This window comes from Leptosomus discolor, chromosome Z (genome assembly GCF_034619465.1).
Source record: "Leptosomus discolor isolate bLepDis1 chromosome Z, bLepDis1.hap2, whole genome shotgun sequence".
Classification (NCBI taxonomy): domain Eukaryota; kingdom Metazoa; phylum Chordata; class Aves; order Leptosomiformes; family Leptosomidae; genus Leptosomus; species Leptosomus discolor.
This window is the reverse complement of record NC_141419.1, coordinates 6,469,948-6,479,572: the sequence shown is the minus strand read 5'-3', so window position 1 is coordinate 6,479,572 and position 9,625 is coordinate 6,469,948.

The window sequence follows — 9,625 nt, the reverse complement described above, 5'->3', positions numbered from 1 at the left end:
AAGCCTTTGCAGCGGGGAGGGCAGCTCAGTCCCTAAGACACGCCACGTGCCGACATCTCCTGTAATCAAGGGATGTTCACCAGTGTCGATTTTGTTAATGAGCTCACTGCTGTGGGCTGAGACCTGACAAGCTCATTGGAAATGAAGCCGCAAATTCTACACAGCTCCCAGTCCCACTGAAAAAGGAGCCAAAAGGGGCATGAAATCAAACTGATGGCAGAGAAGAGGGATCAGATTTTGAAATGGAAAACAGTCAGACACCCAGCTGTCACAGTCAGCTGTACATCTCTATCCATATATTCAGATCTGTGACATCTATAGCTCTCGATATCAACAACCATATATGAAAGTGCGAGAGAACTTTGAAAGAAAAATAACATTGCTGTGATGAGAATGTTTTATCTTTCTCTGTGGCTCTCAGGGGCAGCAGGCTGAAAGCTGTGATATGTGCAGAGAAACTGCCAGCAGAGGGAAGGAAGGTACCAACAAGGGAATATATATTTTCCCTGAGGACACTGTTATTCTTCCGACTTGCCAGTTCCAGCGAATGCCTGCTGCATGCATGTGCATATGCCAGCAGTCTGCACAGGATAAAATGTACCTGTAGAATAATCTCCTAACAGAGAGGCAAAACCATCTCACCAATGCAGCCAGGTTCAGGGTGCCGCAAACACAGTCGGGATGGGCGCAGCCTGGCAAGAAAACGAGCTGGGAGCCTGCTCCAAGCAGCTGCTCCACCCTATGCCCGCGATGGCAGCCGGTACCTTCCTCCTACCAGGACGTACATCACACACTTCCAGGTGAGGCGTGTAATTTTGCTGAGCCAGCAGAGATGCAAAAAGGGGCTACTTCTTCCAGCCTTGCAGGCAGCAACAGAAGCTGCAAGCTTGGGGAAGGGCCAGGACCCTATTTACTGCCAGGTAACACAGACTTCGGGATAGCAAATAGCTATTTTTAACCTAATGCTGTGTCCATTCTGTTCACTTCACTGATGGGACCTCATCAGGGGATTTATTACAGCAAATTCAACACAAAAGCACACACGGGGTTAAGCTGACCAGGGATGCTCTCCAGATTCTCTGCAACACTAGCTCAGGTGGCGTGACCTCCCCTCTCACTTTGTGACTCAGAAAAACTGGAATAAAGAGACTTTGCAAAGCAGGACAAGATCTTCAGAAGAATAACGGTTTTCTTTTGAACACGTATGAAGCACAATGTATTGTTACTTATCAGAGACATTCAAGAATACAAACTTGCTGCTCCCTACACTGACACTTCAATGTGTTTATTGTCAGAGAAGCAGCTCTGCAGAAATGAGCCACCTCTGCCACTCCAGATTTTGCCTGCTTACAAGAAAAATAGCAAGTTTTTTCTGTTGCTGCCATCCAGCCCATTTTCTCCAATTCCAAGCTTTGCTCTCTCTCCCTCTAACATCAATACTTGCACCTCTATGAAACAGCGGCTCCCGAATGAGGCAGCCCTTTCTCACCTTTTCCATCCGCCCTTGATCCATCTCCCCCTTTGCCTAAACAGGCAGGAGAGAGGCAAAGGGAGCTAGAGCCCCAGACCATAGATGACATAGATAACCTCATTATACAAAGAGGTTACAACCCTTCCTATCTAGTTCCAGTTCTTGGATAGCCCTATGAGTGTGAGAGCACTTGAAAGGAGCCCAGGATATCCACCTGTACTTCCAGGAGCAAGCAGGATCTGAAAACTTCACCGTCAGAGCCTCTCCCAGTTGTCAGCTATGCTGCAGTGCCCAGGTCTGGCTAACCCAGCCCCATGAACCCACCTGTTCCCTGCAGCTCACCTTGCTGCAGGGCCCTGCGCTCCCCATTCCCAGGGCACTTTGAGAAGGACCAGCCACCCTATTTATCAAATGTAACTCTTGCTGATTTTCTGTGTAGTTTTGCTCAGAAACAAGAAAGCAGAGCATAGGGAAGAAGAGAGCTCCAACAGCTAGAACTCACTGCCAGCATTTGGAAACCAGTGCCCCCCCATTTGGGAAGGGCCAGAGGTGATGAGCGACTCCTGTGATGCAGGTCAGCATCTAGAACATGCACCTTAACGGCACTCTGTCGCCCAAGAAAATGACACTTCTGCTGGAACAAACTTAAACAGAAGGTTTGTCTGCCTGGTTTGCTCCTTTAGCTACTGGCCCAGTACTATCTGGATTTTAATTCACCCAAGAAAGCATCCCTTGGGGGTTTTCTTGTCATTGTTTTTCATTTGTTTCTTTTTCATATAACACTTACACACCTCAGTCCTAGCTTTTTATTATAGTTCCTACATGCTACCGCCATTCACAAAGAAATATTTCCATACCTACATCTACTAATGTGGCATAGGGATGGCAGATGGACAATCTGCTCCGCTCCAGGCTACAGGAAGGCTGCCGACGGGGCACCAAGGTAAGGGAAAGGATGCCAGTAGAATTCAGGGGGTAGCTGCCGTCCTCTGCTGCCAGGTTTGGAAGAAAGGGGCAAAAGCTCAGTCTCAACACCAGAAACACGAGACAAGTTCATCTCTTGGCATTGCCTAAGCCTTATGCTGGGCTGAGGTGAGCCCTCCGACCCGGTCACATCCCCTCAGAGTCCTGGCATGTCTGATCACAGATGTCATCATTAGTGACATCATTAATGTCACACCACACAATGGCTAAAAATGAAAAATTAAGAAAGATACATCCGACGGACATGGCATTTGTACTGACAGGGGCTTCCACAACCAACGTCAATTTTTCTAGGAAATACATAAGAAATTGTGACACATGAAAATCTCAAAAATATGCTTGCTATTGTTAAGCATTTCCAGCTTTTGTCTACTTCATGAGAATAATCAGGTTTTCATTTTTTGTGTGCTAAAAACTTATTTATCTCATTATAATCCTGAGTGGGGCATTCTAAGGACTACCTAGATATGAAGGGTTCATAAATAAAGTCAGACTACACATCTGTGTGCATCTAAAGCCAAGCATGTTTGTGCTCAGAGCAGCAGGACTGGCAGCTAATCAAGTGATGGAAATGCCCCTTCAGGTCCATGCTCACTTGGCCGTGGCAACTTGCCTCAGCAGCTCCTTAGAGAGAGCTCTTTATTCACAAGCTTTGCGAACACAGAGGTAGGGGGTAATTTAAGGCAGCACAATGACCCTGGAAAAGACAACTGGCATGGTTTGACTGGAATAGAAACAAGGGACTGAGCTGCATTAACAATAGGAAATTGCACAGAGAAGCAGCTTGCAGTAACAGGCAATTCTCATGTCCCATTGCAACTGGGGATTAAGTGTGCATGTAGAGAGGCTATAAATATGCAGATCCGATCTGAAAACCAAAAACATACCTAAAACCAGTTTTACTGTTTTCAATCCTCCTGTATCTGCACTGCCTCTCACAGCCGCCTTGAAGGTATTTGCTCTTATCTCTGAGGTGCTTGCTGGTTTCCACTCATCATACACGAAGAATCCCCTAAGGAGGAAGGGCAGCACAGTCATCGTCAGCTTCTCCAGCACTACAGCGTTTTCTGTCTGTCCCAAAGGTGCAGCACGTGTGGAAAGGAGCTCTGGCACCCTTTGGGAGAGACTGAGAAAAGAGCTTCGTTAGGAACTAAGCACTTTGTGCCTCACCTGCAAGTTAGACCTCTCTCCCTGATCTTCTCTAACACAGAATAAAGCAGTGGGGCATTTCCACAGAATACCCCAAACCAGAAGAAAACATACAACAACGGGCTGCCCAGGGAAGTGGTGGAGTCACCGTCCCTGGAGGTATTTAAAAGATGTGTAGGTGTGGCACTTAGGGACACGGTTTAGTGGTGGCCTTGGCAGTGTTAAGTCAATGGTTAGACTTGATGATCTTAAAGGTCTTTTCCAACCTAAACTATTCTATGGTTCTATGATGCTCCACCGATTGCACCCAGCTTCTCCCGGAGAAGGGAAGCACTTGACAAACCACAGGCCCAGTTCAGTATTCCTGAAAGGTGTCCAGTGATGGAAGTGCATCCCCTACACTGAATAGACCTTTCTGTTTTGCTGAAAAGAGCTCTCGTCACCCTTGAACACCCACAAGGCTGATGTCTTGAGTTCACGAATCCCTCTCAGTGTTTACACTAAAACTTTGTCTTGAAAAGTCTGATATTCTTCTGAGGTGGTTTGATCCTGTCCTTCATGGGCCTTGAAGGTAAATCACCCTGCTTGATTCTGTCTTTACAACACAATTATCAGCCCATTCTAATGAAATTTACCCCAAGCAGAGAGCCAGCGTGAAGCTTCTCGTCCACAGCCAGGTTGTTCAGTTTTGTGCAGAGGTCGTGAATGAAATTCAGCCTCTTCTTCACTTCACAGGTCAATTCAAGCTCTTTCAGATATGGATGCAAAATCCTTTTGTGAACATCAGTAAACATTTGCCTGCCCAATTAGATAACTCTGTAGTCATCCCCTTGCTCATAGGGGGGCAAAGTTTCCTGCAGTGACTAACAAATCGCTCGCCTTGTTTTTGCTGTGCCTCCTGGCTGTTAATGGCCCAAAGCCTCCCTAGCCAAGCAACAACACGGAATTATGGGGAGAGGGCTCTTTTTTTCTGAAAGTCCTGTCTCTTGCCAGCTGTCCGCTTCTTACTGTGATCAACTGCTTTAGTCTCTGGTGAGGTTTCCTCTCCTTTTCAAGGGTAGCAAGTAAAAAAACTGTGATCAGCTAACAGTTTGAAAAAGTATACCCCAAATTTTTAACTTCTTTTGAGACGGGGATTTTCAAAAAACTGGCTCTGATCTGTGTTTGGAGATGTATGTTGCCTCTTACTGTCCTGCAATGCCTTGAAAATGCTTGGCATTGGTTCTGAGCCGGAAGGAAATTAATTACCAAACAATTACCACTGTGTGGCCTCCCTGCCGCAGCATTGGCTGTTTGGGAGGTGCTCACAGCGGCAAACGGGGTGCGCCTGCAGTGGACTACCCTTCCCTGTCCCTGCGCCCTTGGCTGATCACAACGTGGGGCCTCACTGGAAGCAGCAAGGTTGGAAGAGACAACAGCAGCAAGACAAATCTGGTACTGCTGAGAAACAATAGCTCAAAAATATCCCTGCAGCCCTTGTGTTGAGAAACAATGTACGTTTCAATCTGAGTGGCAGGCAGCCACATCTCTATTTCACTCCGTGCATCTCCATACAGCCCATTTCACTTGGACAGCATGGAGAGATAAGCAATTAGAGCCCTAATCAATAACATCCACAGCCCTCCCTGCTTCAAGCTATTTAATTGGCATCCCAGAGTCAAGGGGAAGGTGAAACTAGGTCTTTGAAAGCAAACGGAGGAAGAATCCCTGGGCTCTGGATTTAACAAAGTACAAACAAATCCCAGAGCAGGATGTTCTGCTTCAAACCTAAGTTTTGTTCAATACCAGCAGACAGGGGAGCGATAGGAGGGAGATAGAGGCATGATGCTTCTGGTGAGGATAAACACTTCTGGATCCAAAGCTGGCCAAGTGTGATACACATGAAGTACCCTCCCCTCCATGGATCCCCATCAATAATTTTGTAGCATGCTCGGGGGATGCTTCCAGGCTCTATGTCCTAAACAGCATCTCCTGTCAACAGGCTGTAACCTTGGCCCTTGTAAGAGCCCAAAGCACGTCTGTCTGCAAGGATGCAGCTGGCTGCTGCAACCGGACACATCTGCCAGTCTGGTCTGAGCTCCATCATCAGCCTCCCCCAGGTGCTACACATCCTCTGACATCTGAGCACCTACAGACTGTCATGCCACCATTACAGAAGGATTGCATCATATCCACTCCGATGTTAGCCTGGACAAGCAGCACACAGGCCCCTTCCCTCCCCTCCCATTAGCAACAGCTGAAATTGGGCAGGAGGCCAGGCAGGACTGAATCCACACCCGCTTACTCACCATTCCCAGAGCTGCTCTCCTCTCTCCAGTCACCATCACCAGAAAAGACAACTAGGTGTTTCCCATGCTAAGCCACCTCGCCCCCATCTAAATCCTCCTCAGGTCCTCCCAGCCCCAGACAACAACGCTGGCTCTTGACTTAGATTTTCTAAAATAGACTGCATATGACACAGAAAACAAATCTGGAAGGTTTTGTCTTTGAAGTCATTTACTAAATCTTAATAATCCATGAATGACTAATATAACAGGAGCCATCCTGCCTTGAAACCACTACCTGTGGAGTTCACGAGCATGTTTTGTTTCTCTTGACAGAAGGGACAGAAAAAGAAATTCAGCAATCTCCTAAAAACTACAGTTTTGCCTAAGTTTTCCCCAGGATTGTTGTGGTTTCATACCAAGAGACCTAGGCCTTTTACCAGGACTGCACTTTTTCCATGAAGATGACAATTTCATTGAACTGGCATTCTCCATACAGAAAAAAGGGCATGGGAAAATATGAATTGACACTTGGCTATTCAAGATGTATTTCTGTAAAACATTTACATGCTTAATTCTAAGTGTGTGCTTAAGTATACTCCTGCTCCACATGTTAGGGATGTATTACCAGCCAGCAAACTCAAGTGGAGCATAACAGATGAACTTAAAGACCTTAACGATCAACAGGTCAGATCCCCATCCTTCATAAACCGCCATAAACATTCCAGCTTGTTCCGAGCTTTCCTACCGAAGCAGTAAATTGGAGTAGAGTACTCAGCCATCCCTGAACCAGTGCTCTTTCTAGCAGCAGCAGCAGGATGGAGATGCCACATTCATCAGTGATCTCTTGCTTTGCCATTTCCCTTGACTTTAACTGTCCCATCACCCAGTGCTGAGGGCTGATGTTAAGCAATACTCCGTAGCGGCTCCCCTTCTCCCTGCCTATGCCGGAACCTCAGCTTGAGACAGCACTGAGTGGGGACGTGGCAGGGTTGTTAGTGTTTGCAGATGCATTGCTCTGCTTAGCTTGTCACTGTTGACTCCACCTGGGAGATAAACAGGCAGAAATTAGAGACAGATAGGGAAAAATATTTTAATATATCAAGTTGCTAGAGAGAGGCAGTTTCAGAGGGCCTGTGAGACAGAACATCAGCAGCAGCCCTTGGGTAAAAGAGCCTACGTGGGCTTAGCTCAGCTGGAAGAGGCACCTCGACAGCCGGGTCTGCTGTAGCTACACAGACTCCTGCAGGATGAGGGTGGACCAAAGTCCATCAAGCTGACACAGGGTGGCAGGGGTCATTCACACTAGCGCTTTGGAGCTGACAGCAGCACAAGGAGGTTTGCTGTTACTGGTCTGAACACAGAGGGCAAGAAACCCCTAGGGTACCGAGAAGCACGGTGTGGGAAATGGGAGCCACAGTACAAGGTGCTGCTGGAAGAGGAGCTTCCTCCATTGAGGCTGCAAACAGTGTCTGAAGCAATTAATGGGTTGTTTTAACAGAATACGGGAGGCAAGACAAGATCAATCCATGCCCTGTTACGATCACACAGAGAGGTACTGGCAGACTGGAAAAGGATAAACTTTTCCAAATCCTTACAGCTCTCGTAAGCTGTAAACCACAACCCCAGCTAAACAGGTACCACAAAGCACGCCTGCCCCCACCTTTCTCCCTCCTGCAATACTTACCTTTTCAAGAGAAGGAATTGTTTATCGTTGAGCTTATTGTACAAGCTGGCATGATTTATTTAAGCATTTGCCAATAAACACCAGAACGGGAGGCTGTTTTTCCAGCATTCCCACAGTGGAGTACTAGAGGAAACAGTAACAGGCCCCGTGATTGTTACCGTGGGACTTCTCCTGCCAATTACACTGAGTTACAAGGTTCAGTTATGGGATATAAAATAATTAGTTTCATAAGATCCAAGAAGAATTGCTTGCTCTGTATGAAGAATCTTCTTCCTCTAGCTTTTTGTGCCAAAACGATGTATAATAACTAGAGTTTAAAAAAATGCTATGCAGACTCCACGTAACTGAGTATTGAATTGCTTTTCCTGCTCGCTGCAATCTTAGTAACAAAGACAGGTCAGCAGGGTCATAAAAAACAGGTGAAGATTCCCGTGGCAGGAATAGTTCAGAAGAGCACTGCCTGAAAACAAGATGCATTTAGCAAAAGCTTTGGGAAACCTGTAATATAAACTTTAGCTTAATGAAAATAAAAATCAAATTAAAGATCTGCAAGTTCTTCCTTGGGATTTTTCAAGTGATGAGATTTAATTAAAAGCAAGCAAGCAAAAAAAAAAAGCATGTAACATTGTGCGGGCTAGAAGGATAGCTTAGAAACTGTCAGGTCAGTGTGCAGAGACTGGAAGGAAAACAAAGGAGCAGTGTGCTCTGATGGGGTAAGATTTCTCTCATGGCCTGATGGCATCATCTGCAACCCTGGTCAGAAAAGTTTGAGCTATTGCTTCAGACGGGAGTAGTCTTCTCCTGCACCTTTGGTTTAACAGGGCTGGGACTAATGAAGAAAAGAGCTCCCAGCACCACAGTGCCCGAGCCAGTGCCCTCCCCTGCAAGGAACAGGGGACTTTGTTCTCCCTGCTTACACAGTTGCAGTAAGGCACCACATCAGCCAGAGGATTTGGACATCATCTGATGGAGCACAGCCAGTGTTTCCACTCGGAACTGAGGAGTTTCAGCCCCAGCACATGCTCATGCAGTTAAAGGCTGTATCGCAGAGCACGTGCATGAGCAGGAAGAAATAAAGTCGCCTGATTCTTGAAGGACTCCCCCCATCACCACTGGAAGCATATTCTCTGTGTATATACATGCTGTAAAAGCAACTCCTACAAAAACAAATAAAATAACCCCCAGAACCCCAACTGAGTACTTCCAGCCCTCAACAAAGATCTGAAATGTGTAGCTGAAGGATCAGATTATATTTTGGATCCAAACTAGGTCGCATTTATTCTAAAGCCAAAAATAAGCTCTTATTCCAAAACCACAGGATAAACAGAAGCCTTTCCATCATCATGGAGCATTCTTCAGTTTGATGTTCCTTTCAGAGCACAGTCCCTCTCATGGATAAATGCCATGGTAGGATAAGGATTCAGGAGTGGCGGGTTAATGTAATAATGTTTTGCAAAATGAGAAAAATAATCAAATAAACCCTCAAATGGAAATGCTTGCATTCCTTTCCAACAGTGCAGTGTCAAAAAGGGGATGATAATTATCTCTAAGCCTCACAACAGCAAATGCACTTTCCCGGGGGAGTTTTACCTCCATAAATTAAAAATATCCTAATTCACAAGTATTGGCTCCACTAAGCCCTGTAGAACTACTGCCACAGTCCTGCAAATTGTAAAGCCCTATAATCCCGCACCCAGACCTCGCAGCACTTGTGTGTGGTCTTTCCAGCTGAAGGGCGAGCTCTGTATCCAAGTGCAATTCTTCCACTTTAAGCCCAGGCAGGGTACACTAAGCAGGAATGACAGATGCCTATAGATACTATGCGAATCTTAACTGGAGGATCTCGAAGTCTATTTCAGCTACTACAGAAAACAAGATGACAATCCCCCTTGCAGCAGACACCCACAATCCTGCCTGAACATGAAAGGAGATACTTGATTTTCCGTGGACGGGGTCCTGGGTCTCAGCTCGAATGCTAGTTTTGCTGCTTGGTGAGACACAATGAAACAGTGACAACATACATCAATGCTATTTTTTGTTTGCTTCATTTATTTTGTGCAACCAAAATTG